Below are 19,590 nucleotides of genomic sequence, written 5' to 3'. Positions count from 1 at the left end.
CCTACAGTTTTTAGCAATCATTTCAGCAAACATGGTGGGGTTGGTGCAACCTAACATACATTCACCCTGACGTTGATGCCCAGTTGGTAATATGTCCATAAAAACACTGTTAATCTGCTAGCCAGACCAAGCAAGGAATCAGGGACATTTAGATCTTCAGTCCAATGCGCTCTTAAATCAGCTATTTAACTCTCGAAAGAGCAATTACGGAGGCTACGTGGTGCAAATAAGCTAAAGTTGTAGTAATCCTTTACGAATCATAAAAGGGCTAGTGGAACATTACCATACCTTACACCTGACATTGAAGATTCATGAAAAGAACACCTCTATGTGCCCAAAAGCAACAAATAGCTTCAGCCCCCAACTCACTATGAAAGTTGTAGGCATTTTTATAGTGAGTGTGGGCTGAAGCCTTGAGAATGACTTTACTAACCTCTTGTCTTGACTACAGGTAGCATAGAACGCTGCATTGCCACCTTAACCAGACTGGGGTCCAAAGTGAGCCCATGAAGACAAGTGACCGTCCGACAAAGTTCCCACATTATTATTAGTCATCATCATTAAAGGACAGCTCGTCAGCTGCCGAAACCCGGGATCGAACCAGGGACCTTTAGATCTTCAGTCTAACGCTCTCCCAACTGAGCTATTTCGGCCCTTTGAACTTGAACTACGGAGGCTAAAAAATCCAAAATGCCTACAGTTTTTAGCGATCATTTCAGCAAACATGGTGGGGTTGGTGCAACCTAACATACATTCACCCTGACGTTGATGCCCAGTTGGTAATATGTCCATAAAAACACTGATAATCTGCTAGCCAGACCAAGCAAGGAATCAGGGACCTTTCGATCTTCAGTCCAATGCGCTCTTAAATCAGCTATTTGTCCCTCCAAAGAGCAATTACGGAGGCTACCTGGTGCAAATAAGCTAAAGTTGTAGTAATCCTTTACGAATCATAAAAGGGCTAGTGGAACATTACCATACCTTACACCTGACATTGAAGATTCATGAAAAGAACACCTCTATGTGCCCAAAAGCAACAAATAGCTTCAGCCCCCAACTCACTATGAAAGTTGTAGGCATTTTTATAGTGAGTGTGGGCTGAAGCCTTGAGAATGACTTTACTAACCTCTTGTCTTGACTACAGGTAGCATAGAACGCTGCATTGCCACCTTAACCAGACTGGGGTCCAAAGTGAGCCCATGAAGACAAGTGACCGTCCGACAAAGTTCCCACATTATTATTAGTCATCATCATTAAAGGACAGCTCGTCAGCTGCCGAAACCCGGGATCGAACCAGGGACCTTTAGATCTTCAGTCTAACGCTCTCCCAACTGAGCTATTTCGGCCCTTTGAACTTGAACTACGGAGGCTAAAAAATGCAAAATGCCTACAGTTTTTAGCGATCATTTCAGCAAACATGGTGGGGTTGGTGCAACCTAACATACATTCACCCTGACGTTGATGCCCAGTTGGTAATATGTCCATAAAAACACTGATAATCTGCTAGCCAGACCAAGCAAGGAATCAGGGACCTTTCGATCTTCAGTCCAATGCGCTCTTAAATCAGCTATTTGTCCCTCCAAAGAGCAATTACGGAGGCTACCTGGTGCAAATAAGCTAAAGTTTTAGTAATCCTTTACGAATCATAAAAGGGCTAGTGGAACATTACTATACCTTACACCTGACATTGAAGAGTCATGAAAAGAACACCTCTATGTGCCCAAAAGCAACAAATAGCTTCAGCCCTCAACTCACTATGAAAGTTGTAGGCATTTTTATAGTGAGTGGGGGCTGAAGCCTTGACAATGACTTTACTAACCTCTTGTCTTGACTACAGGTAGCATAGAACGCTGCATTGCCACCTTAACCAGACTGGGGTCCAAAGTGAGCCCATGAAGACAAGTGACCGTCCGACAAAGTTCCCACATTATTATTAGTCATCATCATTAAAGGACAGCTCGTCAGCTGCCGAAACCCGGGATCGAACCAGGGACCTTTAGATCTTCAGTCTAACGCTCTCCCAACTGAGCTATTTCGGCCCTGTAAACTTGAACTACGGAGGCTACGCGATGCAAAATGCCTACAGTTTTTAGCAATCATTTCAGCAAACATGGTGGGGTTGGTGCAACCTAACATACATTCACCCTGACGTTGATGCCCAGTTGGTAATATGTCCATAAAAACACTGATAATCTGCTAGCCAAACCAAGCAAGGAATCAGGGACCTTTAGATCTTCAGTCTAACGCTCTCCCAACTGAGCTATTTCGGCACTGTAAACTTGAACTACGGAGGCTACGCCATGCAAAATGCCTTCAGTTTTCAGCAATCATTTCAGCAAACATGGTGGGGTTGGTGCAACCTTAACATACATTCCCCCTGACGTTGATGCCCCGTTGGTAATACGTCCATAAAACACTGATAATCTGCTGGCCAGACCAAGCAAGGAATCAGGGACCTTTCGATCTTCAGTCCAATGCGCTCTTAAATCAGCTATTTAACTCTCGAAAGAGCAATTACGGAGGCTACGTGGTGCAAATAAGCTAAAGTTGTAGTAATCCTTTACGAATCATAAAAGGGCTAGTGGAACATTACTATACCTTACACCTGACATTGAAGAGTCATGAAAAGAACACCTCTATGTGCCCAAAAGCAACAAATAGCTTCAGCCCTCAACTCACTATGAAAGTTGTAGGCATTTTTATAGTGAGTGGGGGCTGAAGCCTTGACAATGACTTTACTAACCTCTTGTCTTGACTACAGGTAGCATAGAACGCTGCATTGCCACCTTAACCAGACTGGGGTCCAAAGTGAGCCCATGAAGACAAGTGACCGTCCGACAAAGTTCCCACATTATTATTAGTCATCATCATTAAAGGACAGCTCGTCAGCTGCCGAAACCCGGGATCGAACCAGGGACCTTTAGATCTTCAGTCTAACGCTCTCCCAACTGAGCTATTTCGGCCCTGTAAACTTGAACTACGGAGGCTACGCGATGCAAAATGCCTACAGTTTTTAGCAATCATTTCAGCAAACATGGTGGGGTTGGTGCAACCTAACATACATTCACCCTGACGTTGATGCCCAGTTGGTAATATGTCCATAAAAACACTGATAATCTGCTAGCCAGACCAAGCAAGGAATCAGGGACCTTTCGATCTTCAGTCCAATGCGCTCTTAAATCAGCTATTTGTCCCTCCAAAGAGCAATTACGGAGGCTACCTGGTGCAAATAAGCTAAAGTTTTAGTAATCCTTTACGAATCATAAAAGGGCTAGTGGAACATTACTATACCTTACACCTGACATTGAAGAGTCATGAAAAGAACACCTCTATGTGCCCAAAAGCAACAAATAGCTTCAGCCCCCAACTCACTATGAAAGTTGTAGGCATTTTTATAGTGAGTGTGGGCTGAAGCCTTGAGAATGACTTTACTAACCTCTTGTCTTGACTACAGGTAGCATAGAACGCTGCATTGCCACCTTAACCAGACTGGGGTCCAAAGTGAGCCCATGAAGACAAGTGACACTCCGACAAAGTTCCCACATTATTATTAGTCATCATCATTAAAGGACAGCTCGTCAGCTGCCGAAACCCGGGATCGAACCAGGGACCTTTAGATCTTCAGTCTAACGCTCTCCCAACTGAGCTATTTCGGCCCTTTGAACTTGAACTACGGAGGCTAAAAAATCCAAAATGCCTACAGTTTTTAGCGATCATTTCAGCAAACATGGTGGGGTTGGTGCAACCTAACATACATTCACCCTGACGTTGATGCCCAGTTGGTAATATGTCCATAAAAACACTGATAATCTGCTAGCCAGACCAAGCAAGGAATCAGGGACCTTTCGATCTTCAGTCCAATGCGCTCTTAAATCAGCTATTTGACCCTCCAAAGAGCAATTACGGAGGCTACCTGGTGCAAATAAGCTAAAGTTTTAGTAATCCTTTACGAATCATAAAAGGGCTAGTGGAACATTACCATACCTTACACCTGACATTGAAGAGTCATGAAAAGAACACCTCTATGTGCCCAAAAGCAACAAATAGCTTCAGCCCTCAACTCACTATGAAAGTTGTAGGCATTTTTATAGTGAGTGGGGGCTGAAGCCTTGAGAATGACTTTACTAACCTCTTGTCTTGACTACAGGTAGCATAGAACGCTGCGTTGCCACCTTAACCAGACTGGGGTCCAAAGTGAGCCCATGAAGACAAGTGACCCTCCGACAAAGTTCCCACATTATTATTAGTCATCATCATTAAAGGACAGCTCGTCAGCTGCCGAAACCCGGGATCGAACCAGGGACCTTTAGATCTTCAGTCTAACGCTCTCCCAACTGAGCTATTTCGGCCCTTTGAACTTGAACTACGGAGGCTAAAAAATCCAAAATGCCTACAGTTTTTAGCGATCATTTCAGCAAACATGGTGGGGTTGGTGCAACCTAACATACATTCACCCTGACGTTGATGCCCAGTTGGTAATATGTCCATAAAAACACTGATAATCTGCTAGCCAGACCAAGCAAGGAATCAGGGACCTTTCGATCTTCAGTCCAATGCGCTCTTAAATCAGCTATTTGACCCTCCAAAGAGCAATTACGGAGGCTACCTGGTGCAAATAAGCTAAAGTTTTAGTAATCCTTTACGAATCATAAAAGGGCTAGTGGAACATTACCATACCTTACACCTGACATTGAAGAGTCATGAAAAGAACACCTCTATGTGCCCAAAAGCAACAAATAGCTTCAGCCCTCAACTCACTATGAAAGTTGTAGGCATTTTTATAGTGAGTGGGGGCTGAAGCCTTGAGAATGACTTTACTAACCTCTTGTCTTGACTACAGGTAGCATAGAACGCTGCGTTGCCACCTTAACCAGACTGGGGTCCAAAGTGAGCCCATGAAGACAAGTGACACTCCGACAAAGTTCCCACATTATTATTAGTCATCATCATTAAAGGACAGCTCGTCAGCTGCCGAAACCCGGGATCGAACCAGGGACCTTTAGATCTTCAGTCTAACGCTCTCCCAACTGAGCTATTTCGGCCCTGTAAACTTGAACTACGGAGGCTAACCTATGCAAAATGCCTACAGTTTTTAGCAATCATTTCAGCAAACATGGTGGGGTTGGTGCAACCTAACATACATTCACCCTGACGTTGATGCCCAGTTGGTAATATGTCCATAAAAACACTGATAATCTGCTGGCCAGACCAAGCAAGGAATCAGGGACATTTCGATCTTCAGTCCAATGCGCTCTTAAATCAGCTATTTAACTCTCGAAAGAGCAATTACGGAGGATACGTGGTGCAAATAAGCTAAAGTTGTAGTAATCCTTTACGAATCATAAAAGGGCTAGTGGAACATTACCATACCTTACACCTGACATTGAAGATTCATGAAAAGAACACCTCTATGTGCCCAAAAGCAACAAATAGCTTCAGCCCCCAACTCACTATGAAAGTTGTAGGCACTTTCATAGTGAGTGGGGGCTGAAGCCTTGACAATGACTTTACTAACCTCTTGTCTTGACTACAGGTAGCATAGAACGCTGCATTGCCACCTTAACCAGACTGGGGTCCAAAGTGAGCCCATGACAACAAGTGACACTCCGACAAAGTTCCCACATTATTATTAGTCATCATCATTAAAGGACAGCTCGTCAGCTGCCGAAACCCAGGATCGAACCAAGGACCTTTCGATCGTCAGTCCAATGCCCTCTGAAATCAGCTATTTGATTCTCGAAAGAGCAATTACGGAGGCTACCTGGTGCAAATAAGATAAAGTTGTAGTAATCCTTTACGAATCATAAAAGGGCTAGTGGAACATTACCATACCTTACACCTGACATTGAAGAGTCATGAAAAGAACACCTCTATGTGCCCAAAAGCAACAAATAGCTTCAGCCCCCAACTCACTATGAAAGTTGTAGGCATTTTTATAGTGAGTGTGGGCTGAAGCCTTGAGAATGACTTTACTAACCTCTTGTCTTGACTACAGGTAGCATAGAACGCTGCATTGCCACCTTAACCAGACTGGGGTCCAAAGTGAGCCCATGAAGACAAGTGACCCTCCGACAAAGTTCCCACATTATTATTAGTCATCATCATTAGAGGACAGCTCGTCAGCTGCCGAAACCCGGGATCGAACCAGGGACCTTCTGATCTTCAGTCTAACGCTCTCCCAACTGAGCTATTTCGGCCCTGTAAACTTGAACTACGGAGGCTACGCGATGCAAAATGCCTACAGTTTTTAGCAATCATTTCAGCAAACATGGTGGGGTTGGTGCAACCTAACATACATTCACCCTGACGTTGATGCCCAGTTGGTAATATGTCCATAAAAACACTGATAATCTGCTAGCCAAACCAAGCAAGGAATCAGGGACCTTTCGATCTTCAGTCTAACGCTCTCCCAACTGAGCTATTTCGGCACTGTAAACTTGAACTACGGAGGCTACGCCATGCAAAATGCCTTCAGTTTTCAGCAATCATTTCAGCAAACATGGTGGGGTTGGTGCAACCTTAACATACATTCCCCCTGACGTTGATGCCCCGTTGGTAATACGTCCATAAAACACTGATAATCTGCTGGCCAGACCAAGCAAGGAATCAGGGACCTTTCGATCTTCAGTCCAATGCGCTCTTAAATCAGCTATTTGACCCTCCAAAGAGCAATTACGGAGGCTACCTGGTGCAAATAAGCTAAAGTTTTAGTAATCCTTTACGAATCATAAAAGGGCTAGTGGAACATTACCATACCTTACACCTGACATTGAAGAGTCATGAAAAGAACACCTCTATGTGCCCAAAAGCAACAAATAGCTTCAGCCCCCAACTCACTATGAAAGTTGTAGGCATTTTTATAGTGAGTGGGGGCTGAAGCCTTGAGAATGACTTTACTAACCTCTTGTCTTGACTACAGGTAGCATAGAACGCTGCATTGCCACCTTAACCAGACTGGGGTCCAAAGTGAGCCCATGACAACAAGTGACACTCCGACAAAGTTCCCACATTATTATTAGTCATCATCATTAAAGGACAGCTCGTCAGCTGCCGAAACCCGGGATCGAACCAGGGACCTTTAGATCTTCAGTCTAACGCTCTCCCAACTGAGCTATTTCGGCCCTGTAAACTTGAACTACGGAGGCTAACCTATGCAAAATGCCTACAGTTTTTAGCAATCATTTCAGCAAACATGGTGGGGTTGGTGCAACCTAACATACATTCACCCTGACGTTGATGCCCAGTTGGTAATATGTCCATAAAAACACTGATAATCTGCTAGCCAGACCAAGCAAGGAATCAGGGACCTTTCGATCTTCAGTCCAATGCGCTCTTAAATCAGCTATTTGACCCTCCAAAGAGCAATTACGGAGGCTACCTGGTGCAAATAAGCTAAAGTTTTAGTAATCCTTTACGAATCATAAAAGGGCTAGTGGAACATTACCATACCTTACACCTGACATTGAAGAGTCATGAAAAGAACACCTCTATGTGCCCAAAAGCAACAAATAGCTTCAGCCCTCAACTCACTATGAAAGTTGTAGGCATTTTTATAGTGAGTGGGGGCTGAAGCCTTGAGAATGACTTTACTAACCTCTTGTCTTGACTACAGGTAGCATAGAACGCTGCGTTGCCACCTTAACCAGACTGGGGTCCAAAGTGAGCCCATGAAGACAAGTGACACTCCGACAAAGTTCCCACATTATTATTAGTCATCATCATTAAAGGACAGCTCGTCAGCTGCCGAAACCCGGGATCGAACCAGGGACCTTTAGATCTTCAGTCTAACGCTCTCCCAACTGAGCTATTTCGGCCCTGTAAACTTGAACTACGGAGGCTAACCTATGCAAAATGCCTACAGTTTTTAGCAATCATTTCAGCAAACATGGTGGGGTTGGTGCAACCTAACATACATTCACCCTGACGTTGATGCCCAGTTGGTAATATGTCCATAAAAACACTGATAATCTGCTAGCCAGACCAAGCAAGGAATCAGGGACATTTCGATCTTCAGTCCAATGCGCTCTTAAATCAGCTATTTAACTCTCGAAAGAGCAATTACGGAGGATACGTGGTGCAAATAAGCTAAAGTTGTAGTAATCCTTTACGAATCATAAAAGGGCTAGTGGAACATTACCATACCTTACACCTGACATTGAAGATTCATGAAAAGAACACCTCTATGTGCCCAAAAGCAACAAATAGCTTCAGCCCCCAACTCACTATGAAAGTTGTAGGCACTTTCATAGTGAGTGGGGGCTGAAGCCTTGACAATGACTTTACTAACCTCTTGTCTTGACTACAGGTAGCATAGAACGCTGCATTGCCACCTTAACCAGACTGGGGTCCAAAGTGAGCCCATGACAACAAGTGACACTCCGACAAAGTTCCCACATTATTATTAGTCATCATCATTAGAGGACAGCTCGTCAGCTGCCGAAACCCGGGATCGAACCAAGGACCTTTCGATCGTCAGTCCAATGCCCTCTGAAATCAGCTATTTGATTCTCGAAAGAGCAATTACGGAGGCTACCTGGTGCAAATAAGATAAAGTTGTAGTAATCCTTTACGAATCATAAAAGGGCTAGTGGAACATTACCATACCTTACACCTGACATTGAAGAGTCATGAAAAGAACACCTCTATGTGCCCAAAAGCAACAAATAGCTTCAGCCCCCAACTCACTATGAAAGTTGTAGGCATTTTTATAGTGAGTGTGGGCTGAAGCCTTGAGAATGACTTTACTAACCTCTTGTCTTGACTACAGGTAGCATAGAACGCTGCATTGCCACCTTAACCAGACTGGGGTCCAAAGTGAGCCCATGAAGACAAGTGACCCTCCGACAAAGTTCCCACATTATTATTAGTCATCATCATTAGAGGACAGCTCGTCAGCTGCCGAAACCCGGGATCGAACCAGGGACCTTCTGATCTTCAGTCTAACGCTCTCCCAACTGAGCTATTTCGGCCCTGTAAACTTGAACTACGGAGGCTACGCGATGCAAAATGCCTACAGTTTTTAGCAATCATTTCAGCAAACATGGTGGGGTTGGTGCAACCTAACATACATTCACCCTGACGTTGATGCCCAGTTGGTAATATGTCCATAAAAACACTGATAATCTGCTAGCCAAACCAAGCAAGGAATCAGGGACCTTTCGATCTTCAGTCTAACGCTCTCCCAACTGAGCTATTTCGGCACTGTAAACTTGAACTACGGAGGCTACGCCATGCAAAATGCCTTCAGTTTTCAGCAATCATTTCAGCAAACATGGTGGGGTTGGTGCAACCTTAACATACATTCCCCCTGACGTTGATGCCCCGTTGGTAATACGTCCATAAAACACTGATAATCTGCTGGCCAGACCAAGCAAGGAATCAGGGACCTTTCGATCTTCAGTCCAATGCGCTCTTAAATCAGCTATTTGACCCTCCAAAGAGCAATTACGGAGGCTACCTGGTGCAAATAAGCTAAAGTTTTAGTAATCCTTTACGAATCATAAAAGGGCTAGTGGAACATTACCATACCTTACACCTGACATTGAAGAGTCATGAAAAGAACACCTCTATGTGCCCAAAAGCAACAAATAGCTTCAGCCCCCAACTCACTATGAAAGTTGTAGGCACTTTCATAGTGAGTGGGGGCTGAAGCCTTGAGAATGACTTTACTAACCTCTTGTCTTGACTACAGGTAGCATAGAACGCTGCATTGCCACCTTAACCAGACTGGGGTCCAAAGTGAGCCCATGACAACAAGTGACACTCCGACAAAGTTCCCACATTATTATTAGTCATCATCATTAAAGGACAGCTCGTCAGCTGCCGAAACCCTGGATCGAACCAGAGACCTTTCGATCTTCAGTCTAACGCTCTCCCAACTGAGCTATTTCGGCCCTGTAAACATGAACTACGGAGGCTAACCGATGCAAAATGCCTACAGTTTTTAGCAATCATTTCAGCAAACATGGTGGGGTTGGTGCAACCTAACATACATTCACCCTGACGTTGATGCCCAGTTGGTAATATGTCCATAAAAACACTGTTAATCTGCTAGCCAGACCAAGCAAGGAATCAGGGACATTTAGATCTTCAGTCCAATGCGCTCTTAAATCAGCTATTTAACTCTCGAAAGAGCAATTACGGAGGCTACGTGGTGCAAATAAGCTAAAGTTGTAGTAATCCTTTACGAATCATAAAAGGGCTAGTGGAACATTACCATACCTTACACCTGACATTGAAGATTCATGAAAAGAACACCTCTATGTGCCCAAAAGCAACAAATAGCTTCAGCCCCCAACTCACTATGAAAGTTGTAGGCATTTTTATAGTGAGTGGGGGCTGAAGCCTTGAGAATGACTTTACTAACCTCTTGTCTTGACTACAGGTAGCATAGAACGCTGCATTGCCACCTTAACCAGACTGGGGTCCAAAGTGAGCCCATGAAGACAAGTGACACTCCGACAAAGTTCCCACATTATTATTAGTCATCATCATTAAAGGACAGCTCGTCAGCTGCCGAAACCCGGGATCGAACCAGGGACCTTTAGATCTTCAGTCTAACGCTCTCCCAACTGAGCTATTTCGGCCCTTTGAACTTGAACTACGGAGGCTAAAAAATCCAAAATGCCTACAGTTTTTAGCGATCATTTCAGCAAACATGGTGGGGTTGGTGCAACCTAACATACATTCACCCTGACGTTGATGCCCAGTTGGTAATATGTCCATAAAAACACTGATAATCTGCTAGCCAGACCAAGCAAGGAATCAGGGACCTTTCGATCTTCAGTCCAATGCGCTCTTAAATCAGCTATTTGACCCTCCAAAGAGCAATTACGGAGGCTACCTGGTGCAAATAAGCTAAAGTTTTAGTAATCCTTTACGAATCATAAAAGGGCTAGTGGAACATTACCATACCTTACACCTGACATTGAAGAGTCATGAAAAGAACACCTCTATGTGCCCAAAAGCAACAAATAGCTTCAGCCCTCAACTCACTATGAAAGTTGTAGGCATTTTTATAGTGAGTGGGGGCTGAAGCCTTGAGAATGACTTTACTAACCTCTTGTCTTGACTACAGGTAGCATAGAACGCTGCGTTGCCACCTTAACCAGACTGGGGTCCAAAGTGAGCCCATGAAGACAAGTGACACTCCGACAAAGTTCCCACATTATTATTAGTCATCATCATTAAAGGACAGCTCGTCAGCTGCCGAAACCCGGGATCGAACCAGGGACCTTTAGATCTTCAGTCTAACGCTCTCCCAACTGAGCTATTTCGGCCCTGTAAACTTGAACTACGGAGGCTAACCTATGCAAAATGCCTACAGTTTTTAGCAATCATTTCAGCAAACATGGTGGGGTTGGTGCAACCTAACATACATTCACCCTGACGTTGATGCCCAGTTGGTAATATGTCCATAAAAACACTGATAATCTGCTAGCCAGACCAAGCAAGGAATCAGGGACATTTAGATCTTCAGTCCAATGCGCTCTTAAATCAGCTATTTAACTCTCGAAAGAGCAATTACGGAGGATACGTGGTGCAAATAAGCTAAAGTTGTAGTAATCCTTTACGAATCATAAAAGGGCTAGTGGAACATTACCATACCTTACACCTGACATTGAAGATTCATGAAAAGAACACCTCTATGTGCCCAAAAGCAACAAATAGCTTCAGCCCCCAACTCACTATGAAAGTTGTAGGCACTTTCATAGTGAGTGGGGGCTGAAGCCTTGACAATGACTTTACTAACCTCTTGTCTTGACTACAGGTAGCATAGAACGCTGCATTGCCACCTTAACCAGACTGGGGTCCAAAGTGAGCCCATGACAACAAGTGACACTCCGACAAAGTTCCCACATTATTATTAGTCATCATCATTAGAGGACAGCTCGTCAGCTGCCGAAACCCGGGATCGAACCAAGGACCTTTCGATCGTCAGTCCAATGCCCTCTGAAATCAGCTATTTGATTCTCGAAAGAGCAATTACGGAGGCTACCTGGTGCAAATAAGATAAAGTTGTAGTAATCCTTTACGAATCATAAAAGGGCTAGTGGAACATTACCATACCTTACACCTGACATTGAAGAGTCATGAAAAGAACACCTCTATGTGCCCAAAAGCAACAAATAGCTTCAGCCCCCAACTCACTATGAAAGTTGTAGGCATTTTTATAGTGAGTGTGGGCTGAAGCCTTGAGAATGACTTTACTAACCTCTTGTCTTGACTACAGGTAGCATAGAACGCTGCATTGCCACCTTAACCAGACTGGGGTCCAAAGTGAGCCCATGAAGACAAGTGACCCTCCGACAAAGTTCCCACATTATTATTAGTCATCATCATTAGAGGACAGCTCGTCAGCTGCCGAAACCCGGGATCGAACCAGGGACCTTCAGATCTTCAGTCTAACGCTCTCCCAACTGAGCTATTTCGGCCCTGTAAACTTGAACTACGGAGGCTAAAAATCCAAAATGCCTACAGTTTTTAGCAATCATTTCAGCAAACATGGTGGGGTTGGTGCAACCTAACATACATTCACCCTGACGTTGATGCCCAGTTGGTAATATGTCCATAAAAACACTGATAATCTGCTAGCCAGACCAAGCAAGGAATCAGGGACCTTTCGATCTTCAGTCCAATGCGCTCTTAAATCAGCTATTTGACCCTCCAAAGAGCAATTACGGAGGCTACCTGGTGCAAATAAGCTAAAGTTTTAGTAATCCTTTACGAATCATAAAAGGGCTAGTGGAACATTACCATACCTTACACCTGACATTGAAGAGTCATGAAAAGAACACCTCTATGTGCCCAAAAGCAACAAATAGCTTCAGCCCCCAACTCACTATGAAAGTTGTAGGCATTTTTATAGTGAGTGGGGGCTGAAGCCTTGACAATGACTTTACTAACCTCTTGTCTTGACTACAGGTAGCATAGAACGCTGCATTGCCACCTTAACCAGACTGGGGTCCAAAGTGAGCCCATGAAGACAAGTGACCGTCCGACAAAGTTCCCACATTATTATTAGTCATCATCATTAAAGGACAGCTCGTCAGCTGCCGAAACCCGGGATCGAACCAGGGACCTTTAGATCTTCAGTCTAACGCTCTCCCAACTGAGCTATTTCGGCCCTTTGAACTTGAACTACGGAGGCTAAAAAATCCAAAATGCCTACAGTTTTTAGCGATCATTTCAGCAAACATGGTGGGGTTGGTGCAACCTAACATACATTCACCCTGACGTTGATGCCCAGTTGGTAATATGTCCATAAAAACACTGATAATCTGCTAGCCAGACCAAGCAAGGAATCAGGGACCTTTCGATCTTCAGTCCAATGCGCTCTTAAATCAGCTATTTGACCCTCCAAAGAGCAATTACGGAGGCTACCTGGTGCAAATAAGCTAAAGTTTTAGTAATCCTTTACGAATCATAAAAGGGCTAGTGGAACATTACCATACCTTACACCTGACATTGAAGAGTCATGAAAAGAACACCTCTATGTGCCCAAAAGCAACAAATAGCTTCAGCCCTCAACTCACTATGAAAGTTGTAGGCATTTTTATAGTGAGTGGGGGCTGAAGCCTTGAGAATGACTTTACTAACCTCTTGTCTTGACTACAGGTAGCATAGAACGCTGCGTTGCCACCTTAACCAGACTGGGGTCCAAAGTGAGCCCATGAAGACAAGTGACACTCCGACAAAGTTCCCACATTATTATTAGTCATCATCATTAAAGGACAGCTCGTCAGCTGCCGAAACCCGGGATCGAACCAGGGACCTTTAGATCTTCAGTCTAACGCTCTCCCAACTGAGCTATTTCGGCCCTGTAAACTTGAACTACGGAGGCTAACCTATGCAAAATGCCTACAGTTTTTAGCAATCATTTCAGCAAACATGGTGGGGTTGGTGCAACCTAACATACATTCACCCTGACGTTGATGCCCAGTTGGTAATATGTCCATAAAAACACTGATAATCTGCTAGCCAGACCAAGCAAGGAATCAGGGACATTTAGATCTTCAGTCCAATGCGCTCTTAAATCAGCTATTTAACTCTCGAAAGAGCAATTACGGAGGATACGTGGTGCAAATAAGCTAAAGTTGTAGTAATCCTTTACGAATCATAAAAGGGCTAGTGGAACATTACCATACCTTACACCTGACATTGAAGATTCATGAAAAGAACACCTCTATGTGCCCAAAAGCAACAAATAGCTTCAGCCCCCAACTCACTATGAAAGTTGTAGGCACTTTCATAGTGAGTGGGGGCTGAAGCCTTGACAATGACTTTACTAACCTCTTGTCTTGACTACAGGTAGCATAGAACGCTGCATTGCCACCTTAACCAGACTGGGGTCCAAAGTGAGCCCATGACAACAAGTGACACTCCGACAAAGTTCCCACATTATTATTAGTCATCATCATTAGAGGACAGCTCGTCAGCTGCCGAAACCCGGGATCGAACCAAGGACCTTTCGATCGTCAGTCCAATGCCCTCTGAAATCAGCTATTTGATTCTCGAAAGAGCAATTACGGAGGCTACCTGGTGCAAATAAGATAAAGTTGTAGTAATCCTTTACGAATCATAAAAGGGCTAGTGGAACATTACCATACCTTACACCTGACATTGAAGAGTCATGAAAAGAACACCTCTATGTGCCCAAAAGCAACAAATAGCTTCAGCCCCCAACTCACTATGAAAGTTGTAGGCATTTTTATAGTGAGTGTGGGCTGAAGCCTTGAGAATGACTTTACTAACCTCTTGTCTTGACTACAGGTAGCATAGAACGCTGCATTGCCACCTTAACCAGACTGGGGTCCAAAGTGAGCCCATGAAGACAAGTGACCCTCCGACAAAGTTCCCACATTATTATTAGTCATCATCATTAGAGGACAGCTCGTCAGCTGCCGAAACCCGGGATCGAACCAGGGACCTTCAGATCTTCAGTCTAACGCTCTCCCAACTGAGCTATTTCGGCCCTGTAAACTTGAACTACGGAGGCTAAAAATCCAAAATGCCTACAGTTTTTAGCAATCATTTCAGCAAACATGGTGGGGTTGGTGCAACCTAACATACATTCACCCTGACGTTGATGCCCAGTTGGTAATATGTCCATAAAAACACTGATAATCTGCTAGCCAGACCAAGCAAGGAATCAGGGACCTTTCGATCTTCAGTCCAATGCGCTCTTAAATCAGCTATTTGACCCTCCAAAGAGCAATTACGGAGGCTACCTGGTGCAAATAAGCTAAAGTTTTAGTAATCCTTTACGAATCATAAAAGGGCTAGTGGAACATTACCATACCTTACACCTGACATTGAAGAGTCATGAAAAGAACACCTCTATGTGCCCAAAAGCAACAAATAGCTTCAGCCCCCAACTCACTATGAAAGTTGTAGGCATTTTTATAGTGAGTGGGGGCTGAAGCCTTGACAATGACTTTACTAACCTCTTGTCTTGACTACAGGTAGCATAGAACGCTGCATTGCCACCTTAACCAGACTGGGGTCCAAAGTGAGCCCATGAAGACAAGTGACCGTCCGACAAAGTTCCCACATTATTATTAGTCATCATCATTAAAGGACAGCTCGTCAGCTGCCGAAACCCGGGATCGAACCAGGGACCTTTAGATCTTCAGTCTAACGCTCTCCCAACTGAGCTATTTCGGCCCTGTAAACTTGAACTACGGAGGCTACGCGATGCAAAATGCCTACAGTTTTTAGCAATCATTTCAGCAAACATGGTGGGGTTGGTGCAACCTAACATACATTCACCCTGACGTTGATGCCCAGTTGGTAATATGTCCATAAAAACACTGATAATCTGCTAGCCAGACCAAGCAAGGAATCAGGGACCTTTAGATCTTCAGTCTAACGCTCTCCCAACTGAGCTATTTCGGCCCTGTAAACTTGAACTACGGAGGCTACGCCATGCAAAATGCCTTCAGTTTTCAGCAATCATTTCAGCAAACATGGTGGGGTTGGTGCAACCTTAACATACATTCCCCCTGACGTTGATGCCCCGTTGGTAATACGTCCATAAAACACTGATAATCTGCTAGCCAGACCAAGCAAGGAATCAGGGACATTTAGATCTTCAGTCCAATGCGCTCTTAAATCAGCTATTTAACTCTCGAAAGAGCAATTACGGAGGCTACGTGGTGCAAATAAGCTAAAGTTGTAGTAATCCTTTACGAATCATAAAAGGGCTAGTGGAACATTACCATACCTTACACCTGACATTGAAGATTCATGAAAAGAACACCTCTATGTGCCCAAAAGCAACAAATAGCTTCAGCCCCCAACTCACTATGAAAGTTGTAGGCATTTTTATAGTGAGTGGGGGCTGAAGCCTTGAGAATGACTTTACTAACCTCTTGTCTTGACTACAGGTAGCATAGAACGCTGCATTGCCACCTTAACCAGACTGGGGTCCAAAGTGAGCCCATGAAGACAAGTGACACTCCGACAAAGTTCCCACTTTATTATTAGTCATCATCATTAAAGGACAGCTCGTCAGCTGCCGAAACCCGGGATCGAACCAGGGACCTTTCGATCGTCAGTCCAATGCCCTCTGAAATCAGCTATTTGATTCTCGAAAGAGCAATTACGGAGGCTACCTGGTGCAAATAAGATAAAGTTGTAGTAATCCTTTACGAATCATAAAAGGGCTAGTGGAACATTACCATACCTTACACCTGACATTGAAGAGTCATGAAAAGAACACCTCTATGTGCCCAAAAGCAACAAATAGCTTCAGCCCCCAACTCACTATGAAAGTTGTAGGCATTTTTATAGTGAGTGTGGGCTGAAGCCTTGAGAATGACTTTACTAACCTCTTGTCTTGACTACAGGTAGCATAGAACGCTGCATTGCCACCTTAACCAGACTGGGGTCCAAAGTGAGCCCATGAAGACAAGTGACCCTCCGACAAAGTTCCCACATTATTATTAGTCATCATCATTAAAGGACAGCTCGTCAGCTGCCGAAACCCGGGATCGAACCAGGGACCTTTAGATCAAACCACGGACCTTTAGATCTTCAGTCTAACGCTCTCCCAACTGAGCTATTTCGGCCCTGTAAACTTGAACTACGGAGGCTAACCGATGCAAAATGCCTACAGTTTTTAGCAATCATTTCAGCAAACATGGTGGGGTTGGTGCAACCTAACATACATTCACCCTGACGTTGATGCCCAGTTGGTAATATGTCCATAAAAACACTGATAATCTGCTAGCCAGACCAAGCAAGGAATCAGGGACCTTTAGATCTTCAGTCTAACGCTCTCCCAACTGAGCTATTTCGGCCCTGTAAACTTGAACTACGGAGGCTACGCCATGCAAAATGCCTTCAGTTTTCAGCAATCATTTCAGCAAACATGGTGGGGTTGGTGCAACCTTAACATACATTCCCCCTGACGTTGATGCCCCGTTGGTAATACGTCCATAAAACACTGATAATCTGCTAGCCAGACCAAGCAAGGAATCAGGGACATTTAGATCTTCAGTCCAATGCGCTCTTAAATCAGCTATTTAACTCTCGAAAGAGCAATTACGGAGGCTACGTGGTGCAAATAAGCTAAAGTTGTAGTAATCCTTTACGAATCATAAAAGGGCTAGTGGAACATTACCATACCTTACACCTGACATTGAAGATTCATGAAAAGAACACCTCTATGTGCCCAAAAGCAACAAATAGCTTCAGCCCCCAACTCACTATGAAAGTTGTAGGCATTTTTATAGTGAGTGGGGGCTGAAGCCTTGAGAATGACTTTACTAACCTCTTGTCTTGACTACAGGTAGCATAGAACGCTGCATTGCCACCTTAACCAGACTGGGGTCCAAAGTGAGCCCATGAAGACAAGTGACACTCCGACAAAGTTCCCACTTTATTATTAGTCATCATCATTAAAGGACAGCTCGTCAGCTGCCGAAACCCGGGATCGAACCAGGGACCTTTCGATCGTCAGTCCAATGCCCTCTGAAATCAGCTATTTGATTCTCGAAAGAGCAATTACGGAGGCTACCTGGTGCAAATAAGATAAAGTTGTAGTAATCCTTTACGAATCATAAAAGGGCTAGTGGAACATTACCATACCTTACACCTGACATTGAAGAGTCATGAAAAGAACACCTCTATGTGCCCAAAAGCAACAAATAGCTTCAGCCCCCAACTCACTATGAAAGTTGTAGGCATTTTTATAGTGAGTGTGGGCTGAAGCCTTGAGAATGACTTTACTAACCTCTTGTCTTGACTACAGGTAGCATAGAACGCTGCATTGCCACCTTAACCAGACTGGGGTCCAAAGTGAGCCCATGAAGACAAGTGACCCTCCGACAAAGTTCCCACATTATTATTAGTCATCATCATTAAAGGACAGCTCGTCAGCTGCCGAAACCCGGGATCGAACCAGGGACCTTTAGATCAAACCACGGACCTTTAGATCTTCAGTCTAACGCTCTCCCAACTGAGCTATTTCGGCCCTGTAAACTTGAACTACGGAGGCTAACCGATGCAAAATGCCTACAGTTTTTAGCAATCATTTCAGCAAACATGGTGGGGTTGGTGCAACCTAACATACATTCACCCTGACGTTGATGCCCAGTTGGTAATATGTCCATAAAAACACTGATAATCTGCTAGCCAGACCAAGCAAGGAATCAGGGACATTTAGATCTTCAGTCCAATGCGCTCTTAAATCAGCTATTTAACTCTCGAAAGAGCAATTACGGAGGCTACGTGGTGCAAATAAGCTAAAGTTGTAGTAATCCTTTACGAATCATAAAAGGGCTAGTGGAACATTACCATACCTTACACCTGACATTGAAGATTCATGAAAAGAACACCTCTATGTGCCCAAAAGCAACAAATAGCTTCAGCCCCCAACTCACTATGAAAGTTGTAGGCATTTTTATAGTGAGTGGGGGCTGAAGCCTTGACAATGACTTTACTAACCTCTTGTCTTGACTACAGGTAGCATAGAACGCTGCATTGCCACCTTAACCAGACTGGGGTCCAAAGTGAGCCCATGAAGACAAGTGACACTCCGACAAAGTTCCCACATTATTATTAGTCATCATCATTAAAGGACAGCTCGTCAGCTGCCGAAACCCGGGATCGAACCAGGGACCTTTAGATCAAACCACGGACCTTTAGATCTTCAGTCTAACGCTCTCCCAACTGAGCTATTTCGGCCCTGTAAACTTGAACTACGGAGGCTAACCGATGCAAAATGCCTACAGTTTTTAGCAATCATTTCAGCAAACATGGTGGGGTTGGTGCAACCTAACATACATTCACCCTGACGTTGATGCCCAGTTGGTAATATGTCCATAAAAACACTGATAATCTGCTAGCCAGACCAAGCAAGGAATCAGGGACATTTAGATCTTCAGTCCAATGCGCTCTTAAATCAGCTATTTAACTCTCGAAAGAGCAATTACGGAGGCTACGTGGTGCAAATAAGCTAAAGTTGTAGTAATCCTTTACGAATCATAAAAGGGCTAGTGGAACATTACCATACCTTACACCTGACATTGAAGATTCATGAAAAGAACACCTCTATGTGCCCAAAAGCAACAAATAGCTTCAGCC

The 19,590-nt window shown here is 44.2% G+C and overlaps 1 protein-coding gene and 22 non-coding genes across 23 annotated transcripts in view; all 23 read right to left on the bottom strand.

Annotated features, from left to right (window-relative positions):
• The window catches only part of mfsd4aa (major facilitator superfamily domain containing 4Aa), a 46,389-nt gene that overhangs the window by 9,369 nt on the left and 17,430 nt on the right, over positions 1 to 19,590 (bottom strand). The gene's annotated exons all lie outside the window — the stretch shown is intronic.
• trnaf-gaa lies at positions 581 to 653 on the bottom strand. The gene has a single exon. It is a non-coding gene; the product is annotated as a tRNA-Phe (tRNA).
• On the bottom strand, positions 1,274 to 1,346 carry trnaf-gaa. Its single transcript has one exon. It is a non-coding gene; the product is annotated as a tRNA-Phe (tRNA).
• On the bottom strand, positions 1,967 to 2,039 carry trnaf-gaa. The gene has a single exon. It is a non-coding gene; the product is annotated as a tRNA-Phe (tRNA).
• trnaf-gaa lies at positions 2,891 to 2,963 on the bottom strand. The gene has a single exon. It is a non-coding gene; the product is annotated as a tRNA-Phe (tRNA).
• Positions 3,584 to 3,656, bottom strand: trnaf-gaa. Its single transcript has one exon. It is a non-coding gene; the product is annotated as a tRNA-Phe (tRNA).
• Positions 4,277 to 4,349, bottom strand: trnaf-gaa. The gene has a single exon. It is a non-coding gene; the product is annotated as a tRNA-Phe (tRNA).
• Positions 4,970 to 5,042, bottom strand: trnaf-gaa. Its single transcript has one exon. It is a non-coding gene; the product is annotated as a tRNA-Phe (tRNA).
• trnaf-gaa lies at positions 6,125 to 6,197 on the bottom strand. Its single transcript has one exon. It is a non-coding gene; the product is annotated as a tRNA-Phe (tRNA).
• Positions 7,049 to 7,121, bottom strand: trnaf-gaa. The gene has a single exon. It is a non-coding gene; the product is annotated as a tRNA-Phe (tRNA).
• Positions 7,742 to 7,814, bottom strand: trnaf-gaa. Its single transcript has one exon. It is a non-coding gene; the product is annotated as a tRNA-Phe (tRNA).
• On the bottom strand, positions 8,897 to 8,969 carry trnaf-gaa. Its single transcript has one exon. It is a non-coding gene; the product is annotated as a tRNA-Phe (tRNA).
• On the bottom strand, positions 9,821 to 9,893 carry trnaf-gaa. Its single transcript has one exon. It is a non-coding gene; the product is annotated as a tRNA-Phe (tRNA).
• On the bottom strand, positions 10,514 to 10,586 carry trnaf-gaa. Its single transcript has one exon. It is a non-coding gene; the product is annotated as a tRNA-Phe (tRNA).
• trnaf-gaa lies at positions 11,207 to 11,279 on the bottom strand. Its single transcript has one exon. It is a non-coding gene; the product is annotated as a tRNA-Phe (tRNA).
• trnaf-gaa lies at positions 12,362 to 12,434 on the bottom strand. The gene has a single exon. It is a non-coding gene; the product is annotated as a tRNA-Phe (tRNA).
• On the bottom strand, positions 13,054 to 13,126 carry trnaf-gaa. The gene has a single exon. It is a non-coding gene; the product is annotated as a tRNA-Phe (tRNA).
• trnaf-gaa lies at positions 13,747 to 13,819 on the bottom strand. The gene has a single exon. It is a non-coding gene; the product is annotated as a tRNA-Phe (tRNA).
• Positions 14,902 to 14,974, bottom strand: trnaf-gaa. Its single transcript has one exon. It is a non-coding gene; the product is annotated as a tRNA-Phe (tRNA).
• trnaf-gaa lies at positions 15,594 to 15,666 on the bottom strand. Its single transcript has one exon. It is a non-coding gene; the product is annotated as a tRNA-Phe (tRNA).
• trnaf-gaa lies at positions 16,980 to 17,072 on the bottom strand. Its single transcript has 2 exons — positions 17,036 to 17,072; positions 16,980 to 17,015 (listed from the first exon to the last, which is right to left on the bottom strand). It is a non-coding gene; the product is annotated as a tRNA-Phe (tRNA).
• On the bottom strand, positions 18,386 to 18,478 carry trnaf-gaa. The gene is made up of 2 exons: positions 18,442 to 18,478; positions 18,386 to 18,421 (listed from the first exon to the last, which is right to left on the bottom strand). It is a non-coding gene; the product is annotated as a tRNA-Phe (tRNA).
• On the bottom strand, positions 19,099 to 19,191 carry trnaf-gaa. Its single transcript has 2 exons — positions 19,155 to 19,191; positions 19,099 to 19,134 (listed from the first exon to the last, which is right to left on the bottom strand). It is a non-coding gene; the product is annotated as a tRNA-Phe (tRNA).

This window comes from Scophthalmus maximus, chromosome 6 (genome assembly GCF_022379125.1).
Source record: "Scophthalmus maximus strain ysfricsl-2021 chromosome 6, ASM2237912v1, whole genome shotgun sequence".
NCBI lineage: Eukaryota > Metazoa > Chordata > Actinopteri > Pleuronectiformes > Scophthalmidae > Scophthalmus > Scophthalmus maximus.
The sequence above is the reverse complement of the archived record's forward strand: the minus strand, read 5'-3'. Positions and strand labels throughout refer to the sequence as shown.